Raw genomic sequence first — 19,718 nt, forward strand, 5'->3', positions numbered from 1 at the left:
CAAAGATTCCTGGATGTTTCCAGACACTAAATGAAATGGTTAATGATGCTCGATGCAATGTTAATTGAATACCTTTAAAAAGAATTCCTTGCAGGTGCTAATTAAGAGCAAGGCTGTTGCCAGACCTACAGCTATCTCATAGTTTATATTTATTCATTTTAGTATTTATTGCTGAGTGATGAAACCCATGTGTTTTTAAGAGAAGCTAATAAGTTATACTCCTATGAATTTTTGATCACCCTGATGCTAATCTTATATAAATAACTTATTGATTTTAATCCAGCATACTGGTGTGGTCTCAGTCATTGCTTGTGCAGTTATTGTCTCAGTGGATGCGTGTGCTGTGTAGTCACTTAACACCTGAACCTTCGGGTGACTACCTGCTCGTGCCAGGCAACCCCCGGGTAACTGGTGACCCCAGTTCCTACAGACCCCCTCTCTCTTTTTTTTTCAAACAAGCATTTGAAATGCAATAGGTCTCACATTATTGATAGTTTGAGGTATAGGTGTTGTAAATAATAATGCAATGCCAATAACTCATACTTACAGTAATGCGAGACCTAGTGCATTGCATTGCAAATGCTTGCATAGTGAGACAGGAACCAGCATTGCATGTCTCAGTGCAGTACCACAAGCTGCTCCTAGAGGTCCCTGGAGGTCCCTAGTGAGCAAGGCACCAGCACTGCAGGTCTAGGTGCAGTACTGCAAGATGCTCCTAGAGGTCCCTAGTGAGCAAGGCACCAGCACTGCATGTCTCGGTGCAGTACTGCAAGCCGCTCCTAGAGGTCCCTGGTGAGCAAGGCACCAGCACTGCATGTCTCTGTGCAGTACCACAAGCTGCTCCTAGAAGTCCCTAGTGAGCAAGGCACCAGCACTGCTGTCTCAGTGCAGTACCACATGCTGCTCCTAGAGTCCCTAGTGAGCAAGGCACAAGTACTGCATGTCCCGGTGCAGTACCGCAAGCTGCTCCTAGAGGTCCCTAGTAAGCAAGGCACCAGCACTGCATGTCTAGGTGCAGTACCGCAAGCTGCTCCTAGTACTCCCCAGTGAGCAAGACATCAGCACTGCTGTCTCGGTGCAGTACCACATGCTGCTCCTAGAGGTCCCTAGTGAGCAAGGCACCAGCACTGCATGTCCAGGTGCAGTACCACAAGCTGCCCCTAGAGGTCCCTAGTGAGCAAGGCCTCAGCACTGCACGTCTAGATGCAGTACCACAAGCTGCTCTTAGAGATCCCTAGTGAGCAAGGCACCAGCACTGCTTGTCTCTGTGCAGTACCGCAAGCTGCTCCTAGAGGTCCCTGGTGAGCAAGGCACCAGCACTGCATGTCTAGGTGCAGTACCACAAGCTGCTCTTAGAGATCCCTAGTGAGCAAGGCACCAGCACTGCATGTCTTGGTGCAGTAATGCAAGCTGCTCCGAGAGCTCCCTAGTGAGCAAGGCACTAGCACTGCATGTCTCGGTGCAGTACGGCAAGCTGCTCCTAGAGGTCCCTAGTGAGCAAGGCACCAGCACTGCATGTCTCGGTGCAGTACCGCAAGCTGCTCCTGGAGGTCCCTAGTGAGCAAGGCACCAGCACTGCATGTCTAGGTGCAGTACTGCAAGCTGCTCCTAGAGGTCCCTGGTGAGCAAGGCACCAGCACTGCATGTCTAGGTGCAGTACCGCAAGCTGCTCCTAGAGGTCCCTAGTGAGCATGGCACCAGCACTGCATGTCTCGGTGCAGTACTGCAAGCTGCTCCTAGAGGTCCCTAGTGAGCAAGGCACCGGCACTGCATGTCTAGGTGCAGTACCGCAAGCTGCTCCTAGAGGTCCCTAGTGAGCAAGGCACCAGCACTGCTTGTCTCAGTGCAGTACCGCAAGCCGCTCCTAGAGGTCCCTAGTGAGCAAGGCACCAGCACTGCATGTCTCGTGCAGTACCACAAGCTGCTCCTAGAGGTCCCTAGTGAGCAAGGCACCAGCACTGCATGTCTAGGTGCAGTACCACAAGCTGCTCCTAGAGGTCCCTAGTGAGCAGGGCACCAGCACTGCATGTCTCGGTGCAGTACCGGAAGCTGCTCCTAGAGGTCCCCAGTGAGCAAGGCACCAGCACTGCATGTCTAGGTGCAGTACCGCCAGCTGCTCCTAGAGGTCCCTATTGAGCAAGGCACCAGCACTGCATGTCTCAGTGCAGTACCGCAAGCTGCATCTAGTGGTACCTAGTGAGCAAGGCACCAGCACTGCATGTCTCGGTGCAGTACTGCAAGCTGCTCCTAGAGATCCCTAGTGATCCAGGCACCAGCACTGCATGTCTAGGTGCAGTACCGCAAGCTGCTCCTAGAGGTCCCTAGTGAGCAAGACACCAGCACTGCATGTCTAGGTGCAGTACCGCAAGCTGCTCCTAGAGGTTCCTAGTGAGCAAGGCACCAGCACTGCTGTCTCAGTGCAGTACCATAGGCTGCTCCTAGAGGTCTCTAGTGAGCAAGGCACCAGCACTGCTGTCTCAGTGCAGTACCATAAGCTGCTCCTAGAGGTCTCTAGTGAGCAAGGCACCATCACTGCATGTCTAGGTGCAGTACTGCAAGCTGCTCCTAGAGGCCCTAGTGAGCAAGGCACCATCACTGCATGTCTAGGTGCAGTACTGCAAGCTGCTCCTAGAGGCCCCTAGTGAGCAAGACACCAGCACTGCATGTCTAGGTGCAGTACCGCAAGCTGCTCCTAGAGGTTCCTAGTGAGCAAGGCACCAGCACTGCTGTCTCAGTGCAGTACCATAGGCTGCTCCTAGAGGTCTCTAGTGAGCAAGGCACCAGCACTGCATGTCTCGTGCAGTACCGCAAGCTGCTCCTAGAGACCCCTAGTGAGCAAGGCACCGGCACTGCATGTCTAGGTGCAGTACCGCAAGCTGCTCCTAGAGGTCCCTAGTGAGCAAGGCACCAGCACTGCTTGTCTCAGTGCAGTACCGCAAGCCGCTCCTAGAGGTCCCTAGTGAGCAAGGCACCAGCACTGCATGTCTCGTGCAGTACCACAAGCTGCTCCTAGAGGTCCCTAGTGAGCAAGGCACCAGCACTGCATGTCTAGGTGCAGTACCACAAGCTGCTCCTAGAGGTCCCTAGTGAGCAGGGCACCAGCACTGCATGTCTCGGTGCAGTACCGGAAGCTGCTCCTAGAGGTCCCCAGTGAGCAAGGCACCAGCACTGCATGTCTAGGTGCAGTACCGCCAGCTGCTCCTAGAGGTCCCTATTGAGCAAGGCACCAGCACTGCATGTCTCAGTGCAGTACCGCAAGCTGCATCTAGTGGTACCTAGTGAGCAAGGCACCAGCACTGCATGTCTCGGTGCAGTACTGCAAGCTGCTCCTAGAGATCCCTAGTGATCCAGGCACCAGCACTGCATGTCTAGGTGCAGTACCGCAAGCTGCTCCTAGAGGTCCCTAGTGAGCAAGACACCAGCACTGCATGTCTAGGTGCAGTACCGCAAGCTGCTCCTAGAGGTTCCTAGTGAGCAAGGCACCAGCACTGCTGTCTCAGTGCAGTACCATAGGCTGCTCCTAGAGGTCTCTAGTGAGCAAGGCACCAGCACTGCTGTCTCAGTGCAGTACCATAAGCTGCTCCTAGAGGTCTCTAGTGAGCAAGGCACCATCACTGCATGTCTAGGTGCAGTACTGCAAGCTGCTCCTAGAGGCCCTAGTGAGCAAGGCACCATCACTGCATGTCTAGGTGCAGTACTGCAAGCTGCTCCTAGAGGCCCCTAGTGAGCAAGACACCAGCACTGCATGTCTAGGTGCAGTACCGCAAGCTGCTCCTAGAGGTTCCTAGTGAGCAAGGCACCAGCACTGCTGTCTCAGTGCAGTACCATAGGCTGCTCCTAGAGGTCTCTAGTGAGCAAGGCACCAGCACTGCTGTCTCAGTGCAGTACCATAAGCTGCTCCTAGAGGTCTCTAGTGAGCAAGGCACCATCACTGCATGTCTAGGTGCAGTACTGCAAGCTGCTCCTAGAGGCCCCTAGTGGAAAGGCACCAGCACTGCATGTCTAGGTGCAGTACTGCAAGCTGCTCCTAGAGGCCCCTAGTGGAAAGGCACCAGCACTGCATGTCTAGGTGCAGTACCGCAAGCTGCTCCTAGAGGTTCCTAGTGAGCGAGGCACCATCACTGCATGTCAACTTGTCAAGTTAGAGTTATTGGCATTATGACTGCTATGTTTTCCACCTAGCCATGCTGCAGGGTTCAGTACCATATGTGGCCAATAGGGGACCTCTTTTGGTCACATACAGTACTGCACCCTGCAGAAGATATGGTAAATCCACCCTACCCATAAAGCATGGCATGGAAGGCAGTACTACGTGTACATTCAAATAGCATTGTCCATATATACAACCAGCCGGTTACCATGCCGTGATGCGATATCGTTGTTTTGTACAGGCCGCAAACCAAGAATCATTAACTAATAAGTTCCTGGAAGAATAAGCGGTCCATGGACACGTGTGTATTATAAATATATGTTGGATATTTGGAGTCCTGTATTCTTGGGTTGGAGCCTTGAAAAAGCCCACGGTCAATAGGCCACTAGGGCGAAACACGTGTCAGCTGCCCTTTTTTCCGCATATGCAACAATAAATAAAAACCACGCTCACAAAACTATTAAAGAACATTTTCAAAATTCTTTTTGGACTACTGGTGACAAACCGTGAGGGCACAATCCTCCATTTTCCTCAATACTTTCCTCCATATATACAATTAGTAGCTTTCAAATGTGACAAAATAATGATTACATTAATTTTGGATTAGGTTGTACTCTGTGTGGAGCTGATGAAGGGAAATTTATAGACGTCTCAAGTAAATGTGAGATGTTCTATGAGTGAAGTAACCACTGCCAGCCTCAGGACTAAGTGTGTTCTGTCTGAAGCCTTTTAAGAAAATAGTGCATTGAGGCTGAAATTAAAAGCTAAGGAGTAAAAACATATGTAACAGGGAGAGTCCTCATGGGAGGTTACAAGAAGAGACAAAGCAGTACTAAGGAGGGACTACAAGCCTATTGGCCAATGAAAAGCCACCATTTACAAAGGACAGGGACAGGAGCCAAAAAAGATGGTCGGAAAGTGGGCGGATCTTTATTCTCATATCCTGGATACAGCATGTCTCGAAGAGACAGCGCAAGCACTGCCTAGGTGAGACCTAAAAAGAGGATGTGATTGCTGCTGGATCTCCAAATGTGACTCAACACAGGACTAAATGACTTGATGAATGGAATACAATGTTCAGGTCCTGGTTTTTCCAATTCCATATTAGATTGTAAGTGCCCTCACAGGTCTTTATTTATGCCATTACTGTATGTATCTTTTCACTGGCTGATTTTCTTTGCAGAATTGTTGTATTGGTGCGTTTCCCCTAATGTTCGGGATTTTTGAATTTTTAGAACTGTCTCTGATCTCATTATTAACGCTACAGTCTGTAGGCCCTCCAAGTGGGCCAGACCATTCTGATTTACATCACCACTGCTTTGTTCATGGACACCATCCTCAGCTCCCATGGTTAGAGATAACTAGTTCAGATTTTATGAGCATTAATTTTTTCATTAGTTTTCCCTTTGACTGTTAAATTAAGAGACCTATTGTGATTGGTCCTTACATTTGAACATTCATTGCTTACCTTTTTCCTTCTTGCCCCTTAATTTACCGGACTGGGGTCCTCTCCCTATGTTACCACTCTATGAGCTTCTCTATGGTACATCGATCATTTTCCTTATGTTGCGCATTCTAGTATGTCTGTCTTGATGCATGCCATATGTATTCATTATCCTGCTGCCATCATATAACTCCATTTGCTTTTTCCTGTGCCTTGCTGTATGCGGTATGCGGCATGCACTGACTTTTCTTGCAAGGTGAAATACAAAATCTAAATTATTTCTATGGCCCCTTTTTCACGCGTCTTCCTTGCACCTTCTAATGTTCCTCTAACCTTGACGCATGCGTCAAGTGGTCACTATCCCCAGGCCATTTTATTCTGCTATCTTGTGTTTCTCCTCTCCAGGCGGGTGCTCCATGCAGCAGGTATGTTGCTTCTCTGCACTTCCTCTATATACATCCTTCTTGTTGTGCCAGGGTTCCTTACATGTTTACTTTGTGCATTGGGGTGCGGCACTGCAGGTGGATGGAGGAGTAATTCCCTTACAAGTACCATTACTTCTATTTTCCTTACAACAATCTAGTAAGGATTATCAAGGGTTGAACCTGGTCTTTTTGCTTTTGAATTCAGGCTTACTTATCAGTGACTCGTTAGCACTGGTTCCAAAGTCCCTTGTTTTAGCAGTACGTCGAATTTTGACTCCTTCTGAGTATGAATGAATGAATGAATAGTTTATTGCTTGGTTACTCAAAACCATTACATTAAAATCAAGATACAAAAGCACACAACATTTTTTTTTTTAAAGACAAACATTTTAAAAGAAAGATTGTGTAGTTAAAATCTGAGGGGCTAAAGGTCCATAGTCTTTCAGTTCAACATACTTTTTTTTTTTTTTTAACTTAGCCAATGGCTGAGTGTGCTCCGGTTGAGCTGATCGAATGGTGCAAGATGTTGTGTGACCTCGACGCGGATCATTGACTGGTCTCTTGGCAAGGAGTGGGCATCAGCTTCATGCGGGTATGTTGGATGAATTTACCAAACATAGCCATCTGCTTCACTGTGTTCAGTGTATACAGTAGGTGGACTGCCTCCTTTGCAGTTCGCGTACCAAGTTGAAACAAGATAGGCCTAAGGTACAGTCTGCGAACTAAGCGCAGGGCCGGGCAGCAAAGTAGGAGGTAGGCCAAAGATTCACCTTTGTTTTTTCAGAATCGGCACTCCATGATCGCCGTTTTTGTCAACTCATTGTTGTATAATTCTTTGAGGGGTAGGGGGTGTAGTCTGAACGCTAAAATCGTGTGTAAGGCTTCTCGACCCACGGCCTGCGTGAGGTGAAGTTTGGGGTTGTGCTCTGTGTGTGGGAGCCTTTGAGGCTCATGGAAGCCTCTTTTTGTCAGTGATTCCAAGTCCAAAGTGCGAGAGCAAAGGCGGACTTGCTTTCTTATTGTGCTTTTGATGGCAGAATACTTGGTTGTCTCGGGGTCCCAGTTCTCTAGTGCTAATTTCAAAAGGTCTTTGGCCGCGGCAAGAGAGGCTGACCAAAGGTTTCCAGGCTCCAAGAAGATGCTCTTTAAAACTACCTTCATTGTATTCTCTTGTGCCGCTATTGTGAGATAAAAGTATTTACTTAGAGAAGCCATCTCTTCCAGTTTTTGTTGGTTCAAATTGAAGTCTAATCGCACTAGAGTGTTCCTGGTGCAGGCAGGTAGATGGAATTGCTTTTTGTGTGTAGTACAATGGATTTTTTCAAGATCTTTAGCTACTTTTCCTGGAAACGCCTGTTGTGCGTAATTGAGGGATGGCATTAATTTTGCCCTCAAAACTCTTTGAATGGCCGTTGTTGTGGGACTATGTAGAGTGGCGTGTAACTTGCAGAGGGCGTAAGTGATGCTTTTCCCTTTGGTATGGATTTTGCGAAGATGGACTCCTGGACGGCCTGTTTCACTAAACCAGACTCCCAAGTAGTTGTAATGTAGTGTGCAGTCTAGAGTCAGCTGGCCGAGCCTCCATTTTGGTAGTTTTTGGGGGGGGTAATGCCCAAAAATAACTATTTTGGATTTGGATGGGTTGGCCACCTGCTTGTTTTTAGCATTGTAAGTTGCCAGAGCCGTGAGTGCTTTTTGTAAGCCTATTTTGGTGTGATCTAGGAGTACCAGGTCGTCAGCGTATTGCATTAGTTGATTCTTCGTACCCCCAATCCTAGGTGTTGATAGAGTGGCTCCAGTCAAAGCTTGGCCCATATCTGCTGTGTATAAATTAAACAGCAGCGGGGCTAAGACACACCCTTGCTTCAGGCCGCGGTCCGTCTCGATTTTCTCTGTAGCGGAATCGCACAAGAGTTTATTTCTGACCCACGTTCTTAGATACAGAGATTGAATTGCTTTTAATAGAGCTGGGTTGATGTTCCAGCATGCCAACTTCTGCCAGAGGATGGAACGATCTACCCCATCGAACGCTGCAGAGTAGTCAATAAAGCAAGCGAACAGAGGGAGGCTTTTGCGAGACACTGCTTGATGGACTAGATATGAGAGGGTGGGTATGTTGTCCACCGTTGATGCCCCGGGTCTGAACCCTGTTTGGAAGAAGGGCAAAAGGCCTTCATTGCTGACCCAGCTTGATAGTTCCGCCAGAATGGTACTTGCGTAGGCCTTGCCCTCGATGTCCAGCAGGGCGATCATGCGGTAATTTTTTGGATCGGATTTCGGCCCCTTCTTATTTATTTGGTGCAAGAGCGACCCTCTCCAGGAGTCTGGAACATCTCCCAAGAGCCGACATTCTGTATATAGCTGGGTCAACTATTCTGACCAGAAGTCTGTGTCTGCCCTCAAGAGGGAGCCAGGCAGGCCATTGGGTCCCGGTGCCCCATTATGTCTAATTTTTTTTAGAACTGTACTAACTAAGATTTTTCCTGGGGGAGCGTCGTCGTCCAATGTTGACGAGGGGTGAGAGGTGATGTGTAGTTCTTCACTCGCAATAAGGCCTTTGTTTGAGGAAGGTCTACTTTGATCTTCTTTATACAGTGTTTTTACATGGCCGACCCAGGTGCGTCCATCGAGGGAGTTCTCTCTGTGATTATCTCCTTGAGTTAGGGTGTTTAGGTATCTCCAAAACTCTTGGGATTTGCAGGGTCTCAGCAGGTCAAAGATCTTCAGCCATTTTGCCTCGATGCATTCGCGTTTCGCGGCCCAGACCTTCTTCGAGTGACTTTTTGCGGCTTCCTTAAATAGCCTTTTGGCTGATGCTGTGCCAGTTTTCCAGTAAGCTCTGCGTTTGGCGTTTAATTGTTTGGCGCTCTCTTTGATTGCTGGGATAATTCCGAAAGTATGTAATGGGTGTCGGGTCATTATGTTTATTATATCTCCTCGGAGCAGGGAGGCTAGTTTCCTGGCGGATCCATCCCATTCTTCTATGGCACCCCTGGTGTCTGCGCTAAGCGGCCATCCTGACGATGATTTTTTCCATTTGTCAAACCTATTGTTTGGCGCTGGCCCCCATTTAATTCTTCTCAGTAGCTTGTGCAATTCTTCTCCATTAGATTCCCCAATGCAGCGTAACGAGTAGCATGTGTCTGCCGTGGGATTCAATGTAGTTGTTAAGGCGGCATGATCGCTTTCGTTTCGCGGGTGCACTGTGTAGTTCAACATTAAGTTTTGTATTTTTCCACTTAGTATGACATAGTCTATTGTTGTTTGATTGTTGTATGTGGGGGCGATGAAAGCCCCTGGCTTTGATCCTTAAAAGCAGAGAGTGAGCTGTTGACAGGTTGTAGGTCTGTATTAAGGCGTTGTAAGCGTCTGTAGCCCATGAATGATTGCTTTGAGTTACAGTGACCCCTATGTTGTGTGTGTTAAGGTCCCCAAGGATGATGGATTCCATTGATGTAAACTGTAGGAGAAGAGCTATCTGGCTTAACAGCAGGGTCAGTTTGTCTTTGGCACCCGGCCCATGAGGATTGTAGTACACATTAATTAGAAGTATTGGAAGTGGGCCGTTGGTCATGGAAAGACCTTTCACAATTCCCGCCAGAAACATGTTTGATGTGGTTTTTATTTCTGTAAAATGAATTTTCAGTGAATGCTTGATGTAAATGGATATCCCTCCTGACGGTCTTCCAAATATGTTGTCTTTGATGGATGGTTTGCAGTATTCTGCGAACCCTCTTATTGATACTGGCTTTGTTGCCCATGTTTCTTGGATGCAAATTAGGTCGGCTCCTTCCAAGAATGCCATGGCCGCTTGGTAGCCTTTTCAATTCCATCCTTAGTTTCTTCACATGCCATCGTTTTACTTTATCAGCTCCTTTTTATTTAATTTTTCAGGAGCATTATATTTGTAACTTTCATCCATAAAATATTTCACTAACTCTCCACTTAGATGTGTCACTGCTTGCACACTTTGAAGCCTTTAGTTATCTTTCGACTACATGCGTAGTACATAACTATTTGTTTCTTTTATCAGATTACCCCAGTGCTGAACTTGCAGATACCCATTATATAGCCTCAAATTACTCTTTTAATGTTTATAATTGTTTGGTTTATGAGGGACAGTGGATTCATTTTCCGCTTCTACTTTCATGCAGCTATGCATATTTTTGGTGCTGCTTTAATGCGTTGCCCTGATGATGACCTGGTGAATTATGTAAGGCCGAAACATTGTCAACATTATCCCAGCTGAAAAAATGTGGATTACAAAACACACATATGTGCAATAGAATTACTATGAACTGTTATCTTCAACCTTTCCACACACATAACTGAATTGTTACCTCTTTTTACTGCTTTTGTCCTTTTTTTGTTCAGTATTTTGTGTCATCTGCACAATCCTGAGCACCCTACGTCTATCTCACACTTGGAGAACCTCTCACTCTCTAATTATTTAAAAGCTGCTTAATATCAATTGTTATACCAAATCAAATATATACAGATTAATTTCAGACATTTTCAGTCATATCTTTCTTTCTTTCTTGACTTGTGGCACTTAACAATACATTTCTTAGTATTGAGTGAACAATGACATTTTGTCCATGAATGATTCCTTCAGGACACTGTTGATAATATCTTCTCATTTCTTTTGGCAAAGAAACAAGGCCAATCACTAGTGTGCAGCGGGAAACGGCATTTACAACGCAGACAGAACCACGCGTGCCTTTACCGTACAAGCGTTACCACCGTTGCCTTTACCATTCATATGTGTAGTAAAGATAGTTGGCGCTCTAGATACAGAGTGGATGGGTGGGAAGAATGGAAGGAAAAGGAAGGGCCGGGACGCGGCTTGGTAAGAAGGGGGGGGGTCGGTTTTAGGGCTCAGGGCAGGGAGATAAGATATTTTAAGGGCTGGGGTCTGGGTAGTTTTTATGGCTGGGGCCAGGTTTGCTGGGCTCAGGGCAGGGGGCTAGGGTCAGGGTAGATTTTAGGGCGTGGGGGCTGGGTTTTAAGGGTCAGGGTAGTTTTTAGGGCTGGTGCGGGGTCGTTTGCAGGGCTGGGGCCAGGTTTTAGGACTCAGGGCCGGGAGGTCGGAGTGTAATCTTTACCACATATATGCCTTTACCAGTTATGCCTTTACAACGAAATTTGTTGTAGAGGCATTCTTGGTAAAGGCATGCGTGGAAAAGATGCAGTCGTAGTAAAGACCGCATTGTTAAGGCATGCGATATAACCGCATGCGTGGTTTTGTCATACAATCGTGTGCAGCCCTTCAAACACAGTTTTATTCCCCTTTCACCTCGAAGCTGGGGCTCTCAGATAAAGATAGGGAGCTCTATGAATTGTTTTTACAGTGGTGTACGTATGTCGCGGACTACTTTGCGAATACACTGACTTGTTATACCGTCACCAGGAACTTCCGGTCCTCCAGCCAAGCCCAAAGTCCCACATGCAGCATCGGGGTTTATCCCCTGTACCTCACAGGTCCCTTCACTGGATCCCACAGGTCCCCTCCCTGGACCTCACAGTCCCATCCCTGGACCTCACAGTCCCATCCCTGGACCTCACGGTCCCATCACTGGACCTCACAGTCCCATCACTGGACCTCACAGTCCCATCCCTGGGCCTCACAGTCCCATCCCTGGACCTCACAGTCCCATCCCTGGACCTCACAGTTCCATCACTGGAACCCACAGGTCCCATCACTGGAACCCACAGGTCCCATCACTGGTACCCACTGCCTCTTGAGATCCCAGCTGCCTCCTCACTCAGTGAATTCAAAACTATCATAAGGTGATCTGAGCAAAGGAGGAGGCATATTACATCACATCTGTAAACTGGGTAGTTTGTGTAACTTCAGTATGTGATGTCTCTACATTTCTTGTGTTGTTGCCCATCCCTCACTGACCTTGCACAAGCCTTGTCCCCCGGGCTGCTCTAGGGCACTCAGACTTTCTGCATTCAATTAAAGCAGCCAGATTTCTTTGAAGGAAACCAGACTTCTTCATCATATTCTATTCTTTTTGAAAAAATGTCAGTACCATTTGGCTATGGGCCCCTGGACTACCGCCTACTCCCCCTGAAACTTTTACTACAATTGCAAATGAGAAGGGTCCAAAAGAGAGCTCTTCCTTTGTACGAATAAGTTACCACCCCAACTTGAGAGTCGGCGAATAATCAATGGTTTGCAAGTGGAAATACCGTCACAGTTAGGTATTTGAAAGAGACGGCTGCAACACGCTCCTTGAGGAGTAATTCTCAAACCATTTAAACCTATTTTAGTAATCACTAAAATGTACAGACTCCTAAACTGGGATTAGGACTCAGGGAAAACTTTTTAGTGATCAGAAATTTAGAGAATCACAGGGTTTGCGACTGCTAACAGGTTTTGTATATCCAGTGGCGGCTCCTCCGCTGTGGCGGAGGAGCATCGCCTGACTGCTTTTGAGCAGTGTAAAGTAAAGGAAACAAAATGATTATAACATTGAGTTCTTATCATTTTATGTTTCCTTTGCATGCAGGGCTTCTCTGCTCTCGGAGCAGGGGAGGAGTGGTTTGCCCACTCCTAAGTGCCCAATGAGTGTGTGGTTGGCCTTCTCAGGCGGTCCAAACCAGTTGTGTGCACTTTCTCGTTCTGCATGCAGGCTGCATTGCAGCCTATGTGGAGAACAAGCCCAGTCCCCCATACCCTGGTTGAGAATCGAACTAGGATGTTCAAAACCAATCACAACGCGGCACTGCAGCGTTGTGATTGGTATGGGGAGCCTGGGTGCTCACCAATCACAACGCTGCATTGCAGACTTGTGATTGGTCAGGGGAGTCTGGCTGTTCTTCCTGGCTTCCTGTTCCTCGTGTCCCATGAGGAGAGCAGCAGCAAGGAGCAGAGTCGCTGTACCCGGCGGCAAGGTAAGTGTATATTTATTGTGTGTGGGTTTTTTTTTCATTGCAAAACCCTATGCCCCCCTCTGATCCCCCCGTGCCCGCCCAGCAACCCGCGAGTCATGCCAGCCGCCACAGTCTACATCTGGCCCCAAACACATAAATACCTTAAGAAGACGCCGCATGATGATGCCTTTCATATCCACAAGGATTATTAGTGGGATCAGCAAAGACCTCCACTAAGATCAATTCAGAGGATCTGTCTACTCATCTGAGGGCACAGACTCCTCCTGTCCTCAGCTCTCTGGACCGTCAGCCAACAGCGTACGATACTCACTGGTCATATGACTGCAGGAGATGAAGACGAGAAGGCCCAAAGCCTGGGGTGCGAGGAGACCACGAAGGCACCACATGGTGGATGTTGGATTGGGCGCTGAGTCTGGTCACCAGGACTGTATCTGGAGAGTGAGCGGATCCTCCACCTTCAGCTCAAGCCTCGGCGTTCCTGACACGACTCCGAATCAAACATTTATAGAGAGTACGAGACGGGCGGCGACCCATCGTGGAGAGACAGGAGGCGGTGCCGTGACAGCTGGTCCGCCTTAGATTGCAACACTCTAAGGAAGGTCTAAGACAAGATCCTGCCATGGAAATTCTAGACTACAAACATCTAATTACTTTTTATGCTAATACATTTCTCATTTAAATGGTAGGGCATTGTTGAGGAACAGGGTGTCTACAGGGCTGGCTGGGCACCATTGTGTCCATCAAGGTGTCATGAGGGCTGGCTTGTGTCCAAGAGTTAGGTGGGTATCAGGTGAGCTATTTATACACATAGAGGTGAGGGCATATGGCAAATTATGCATCCAGATGTTGCCACATATAGTCGCTGGCAGAGTGCTTTGCATCACGTACCCTTCTGGGTCCCCACCTTTCCCTCCAGGGTTGACAGGGAGCCCAGTGCGGAGCGTCCTGGTACTAGGCCAAGTTCTCTTGCTGCTCCTGTAAAGACTGCTACGTGCAGCAGCCGGTCTCATTGGCCCTCTGATTTGTTTTTGGGCACCTCCTGTTTCCACAGATGGCCACTAAGCTAGGTTGGATGGCCAACTCTAGCCGTACGGTTGAGACGTAGCCAGACATGAATTGCTCCAGCAGGACCACCTGCTTGGGGTATTGAAGATAGGGTCATGTACTCGTCACGTGTTATCCACCCTGGTCAGATGGGCGGGGTAGACTGATGCCGGCTCTACCCGGAGAGATGCCCAATGATTCAAGGAGTCATGCCCCACACACACTGCCCGTTGGTAGGACATTGATGTTCTCATGGCTCCAGGATGGATAAAGGTACCTCCTGGACCAGCTTCTCCAAAGTGCCCCCCACAGTGAACATGCTTAGGACCCCCCACCTTAACCTGGCCGCTCTACTTCCAGCGAGAAGGGTCAGCTCGCGGTGGTCTTGGCGCCATTTACCGAAGGACGGTGGTAGAGTTCCTCATGAGGAGTGGGCACCAGACGGTGGCGTAACGAAACTTGAGGGGGCCCCCCTGCAAACTACATGGAGGGGGGGGCCCCATTCTCCATGCCATTCAGGAGCTCTCAGGCCAGCGACCCGCCATACTGCAGGGGATGCGGGCTATTGTTACGCCACTGTCACCAATCCAGCCGTTATAAGTAACACTGGATGGTGGAGGAGTTAAAGGTTGGGCTTAGTCTGCCCGCAGGCTATCATAGGTGGCGGTCCATTCATTACAGGGTCCCTGCCATCAGTAGGCCGGGGAAGTTTGCCCAATTTTCGGTGGGTTTCCTGATGCAGACTCCTGTCATGATATACAACATCGGGCCCACTCATCGTTCAGTTTTGACAAAAGTGCATCCATTGCTACTTCTCGTTTCCGTTTTAAAACATTAGACAATGCGACAATGCAGTATTTCAAAAGCAGATCTAACTACAAAGAGCAAATTTTGATAATACATTTTTATTAGCAGACAATAGCAATCTTAAGAGGCATTGCATAGGTTCATACACACTTTGACCCCAATTCCATCACAGTCTCTCTCTCTCTGTCAGTCAGTCTCTCTCAGTCAGTCAAAGTCAATTTTTGCTTTATTCGGTTAAAAATTTAAAACCATCAAAGCACAGCAATATTTCATGGGGTAAATAACACATTACAAACAACCATATAATATTAATGACACTTTACAAGTAAACATAACACCATCAAGAAAAACACTTGGCGTTCAAATAAATAAATAAGTTAAAAAATGTTATCACCCATTAAATTTTCCATATGAAGACCCATAATTCATTAACCAGAGCATCACATCACAAAGTTTCTATTTATAAAGTCACCATAGGTAAGAAGGTGAAGGAAAGCTCCAACTATGTCTGTACTTTAATTCTTCGCCTGATAGCCCCCGTGATGTAGCTAGCTACCCCAAAGCACACCATGGAGGATCCCAACATTTGCAAGTAGGCCAAAGCTGGCCTAACTTGCTCAAAGTTACGGCCCTTTAGCAATGGCAACATGAATTTCTTGCACAATAAAACATAAAAATCGCAGAAAAAAACATAAGTAAAGTATTCTGCTCAGAGAAATTTTCACAGGGACAGGGCCCCTTGGAGAAGCCTTTTGGGAATGATAATAGCCATGGGAGCATGTTATACTTAAACCTTATTAATACATACAGATGGTAAGGCTTGTTTATATAGGTCAAGTATGGCTGAATTTCTCTCCCTATACTCAGCATTGCAAAGCTCCTGATGGAGGGTTTTAGCAGTTCCCTTTCTTCCCTCATCATCATTACCCTGTTCAAAAACTGAAACTTTATGGCTTTAATAGCTGCCTTGCCTAATACCCCAGGGTTCGTGAACAGATCAGGGCTACCCAATAAATCCATTTGGGTTTTAACATATCGGAACCACAGGATATCAAGGGCTCTGTCTAAAGAGATACAATCTTGGATGACCAGTTGGTTTAGGTGGCTGCTGTGCCCAAATTCTTAGCCAGCCTAATAGTGGGGCCACAGCGATCAGATCTAAAATGTAGCCCACACCAAGGTCCTCATGAATATTAAACGTAGCAGCAGAGGCTGGGAGCGACAACAATTTACGAAAAATGGTGTTCTCTGCCGCTTGGATTTCGCTACCATCTGTGTGACCCCATACCTCGCTCCCATATAGCACCATTTGGACACACTTAGCATTGTATATTTTCATGAGGGCCGGAAGTGGCTTAGAACCTAACCATTTTGGAAACCCTAACAGAGCCCCAGTCGCCCTAGCAAGGGTATTCTTTTTGAGGGCACGCTGCATGACCCAGGACCTTCTATCGTCAAAAAGGATCCCTAAGTATGGGAAGGCTGGTACTTTAATGAACTCTAGCCCTTTACAGAAAAATGTTACCCTTTTTGCCCATCCTCCTCCTATTGACATTGAATGCGACTTTTTAAAATTAGTTATTAAATCTAGAGAGTCCATAAAATCAATAAAACAGTCTAAAAGCAGTTGTAACCCTCTTGCCGTTCTTGCCACTAACACTGCATCGTCTGCATACAATAATGCGGGGATTATTTTTGAGCCGGCTCTTGGGATATCCTTACAGGATGAGATTAGTACATTACCCAAGTTGTTAATATAAAGCGTAAACAATAATGGAGCAAGGATACATCCTTGCCTTACCCCTCGTTTTAATGGCCAGGCTTCTGTTAGACTCCCGTTCTCATTGTAACAGACCGCTGCAGTGTTATTATCATGGATGGCAGCCAGGAAAGATATCAGTGTGGGTTCCAGCCCAATGTCATGAAGGGAAGCCCATAACGTTTGTCTATTTACAAGGTCGAAAGCAGTGGACAGATCCATGAAGGCTAAATGCATGTCCCCCAGCTTTGCGACCGTATACTTCCCTATGAGCAGATGTAGGTTAAGGCATTGGCCTGTTGTACCTTTTCCCTGTCTGAATCCGTACTGTAGATCCGAAACGACTGAATTTTTGTCCAACCAGTCAGTAAGACGGGCTAGTACAACTTTTCCCATTATCTTGGCAGCAGAATCCAACAGTGAGATGGGCCTATAACAGGCCGGGTCTTCTCTTGAGCCCTTTTTAGGTCGCGCCTGCGATGCAGGGGCGAAAGCCCCTGCTGTCGCAAAGCGATCTATTGTAATCATTTTAGTCCTTTTCCCGTTCAAGGACTAGGCAGAGACAACAGACTGTCACGCACACGCAGCCGGCCGGAATCGGATCAGGTCACGCGCTCCGATCCCGGCCGGCTGTTCACAACACATGCACACGCAGGCACACACGCAGGCACAGGCAGGCACACAGGCAGGCACACACGCAGGCACAGGCAGGCACACACGCAGGCACACACAACACACACACACACAGACAGACGCACGCACACACATTCCCCCCCTCCCCCTGCGCTCCGATCCCGGCCGGCTGTTCACAACACATGCACACGCAGGCACACACACAGGCAGGCACACAGGCAGGCACACAGGCAGGCACACACGCAGGCACAGGCAGGCACACACGCAGGCACACACAGACTCCAAGACACATACACACACGCATACACACACGCACGCATACACACAGACTCCAAGACACATACACACACGCTCACACACATACAGAGCCCCCCGCCGCCCCACGCACACACACATGCCCCCCGCCCTCGCAGCTCAGCAAAGGCCCCCACTCACCGGTACTCGTCTCCAGGCGAGGGCTCGTTGCAGGCGGCGGCGGTCTCTTCCTTCTGTGCGTGCGAGGCTCTCTCGCCTCACGGGAGCCCGCCCGGGCTTCCGGTGTGTCTTCACGTCCTGCCACCGGCCTGCCTGACTTCCGCCCGGGATTGTAAACCTTGTAATATACATGAGGGTGTTCGTTCCCAACGACCGCCGGTGGAAATGATGCTTTAACAGAAGCAAATCTGCATTTATGTGGATACCGACAATCTTCTGAGTTTGTGAGTCTTCTCCTGTTTTTCAGTGTGCCCCACCCAGCAGTAACACTGTTATTATTGCAGCATTCAGAAGTTCAATTCCTAAATGTAAAAGTTACGTTCTCGGAGTTGCTGTTTGCGCACCTGCGTTACACTTCGCTGCATAAAATGCTTTGTGAATCAACGCCGGTACCTCTCTAGTTTGAAAGATCTGCCGACAGGGGTTGATAGTCCTGCATTGGATGGGTGCTTACACGGGCCAGAAGGATTCTGGGAAATGTGCTGAGTGCCTTCGATGAAGGGTGCAAGTTGTCATCCTTCCTGAAATGTTGTTTGGACCGGGCTGCGCAGCACCATTACGATGTTTAGGCAAGGCATCTAAAAAAACACGTGACGTCATCGATGTGCGATGTGTGTTTTATTTTTTCTTACGAAGGGGGTAAACAGAAGTACAAAGCTGTCATAACTTTTAAACTAGAAAGGCCATTTACCACCCGTAAGACTCATGCAATATGATAAGCCAATAGAATATTTGATACACAGAAAGATCTTTAGGGTAAGTGAAATTCGTTTTTGGCTTTCATTATACGAGTTAATTTCTTTTTTGCATATTATCTAGCTGAACCCAAAACAATAGTCACTCACCCGAAAGAAGACTTTTCGACAAATGTGCACTAGATAGAGTGTAGAGGTATTTATGCACTGAAAAACAAATTCATTATAACGCGGAAAATAAATATGATTGGTCTGATGATTCACAGACATGGCGTGTGTTGGTTGGTGTTGCCATGGTGAGAAGCCTTTATGGGATTATCATATGTAAATGCACATTACCATTGCATACACGTATGTCAAAGAGATCAAAGCACCAACATGTCATTTTTCAGAACACAGACCCAGCGTTCTGACAGAATAGCAATAAATATTCACTCTAAATCACCCCAACAGTAGGGCTCCTGAGAAGAAAAAAGGCAGAAGAAAAACTGCCTTCTGCCGGCACATTATCTGCCAGCTCACAGAGCCATGCTTCTTGTATGTGGAGAAGTGTGGCTCAAATGGTTAGAGTCTGAAGATGAGTGCGCTACGTGGGTACGTAAGCGCATCCCTGTATGATAGGCACACTTGTAAATGTTCAGGAAGGCCTGACTCAAATATGGGTTCAATCGAAAATAGTTCAAGAAGATGGGTTCAAAGTTTCATCATCGTTTGTATTTAGTGGATTCACAAAAGTGTACAGTCAAGCGTTACATCACGCTGTGTTCATTATGAATCAACAGTAGTTCAACAAATGCTCCAATGCATTTCGGACTGGAGTAGTCCTTTATCAAGGAGCGCTTTTAAATAATTCGGCTCGGAAATTAAAATATTCGAAGCCTCTCACTTTAACAAGATGTTGCCTAAAGGGCTCTTAAGATGAGCAAAAAAACTGAGGTTACAAATGTGTAGAAATGTCTGGGTGGTATGTATAGGAATGACAGCAGTCTTTGAAGTGCAGACTGCACGCTTATTAACGCATTTAAAGGTGGTGTCTGTCAATCAATGAACAATGGAAAGCCTACTTCCTTCTTTGCTCAAACAACGTCGAACCTTCTTAACTCTGTGTCTAAATAAAGGGAGATTTAAGAACCGAGAAAGACTTTTTCAGGGAACATGAAATGTCTTCAATAACACATCACACTTATTTACCACTGGAGTAAAAAATGGAACTGGCTATTGGCAGGTAAGTTAAAACATCCACAAGTGTGTAAAAAATAATTTCTTCTGCTTTTAAGCTCAAAGCGGTTATTCGTTGCTTAGTTACCAAATGTGCTTTATTTTGGAAAAGACGAAGGTCCTTCCCCGCAAGTCACAGAGGGCAATCTAAAATGTGTAGGTGCAG

The sequence above is a fragment of the Lissotriton helveticus genome, chromosome 5_1 (genome assembly GCF_964261635.1).
Source record: "Lissotriton helveticus chromosome 5_1, aLisHel1.1, whole genome shotgun sequence".
Classification (NCBI taxonomy): Eukaryota; Metazoa; Chordata; class Amphibia; order Caudata; family Salamandridae; genus Lissotriton; species Lissotriton helveticus.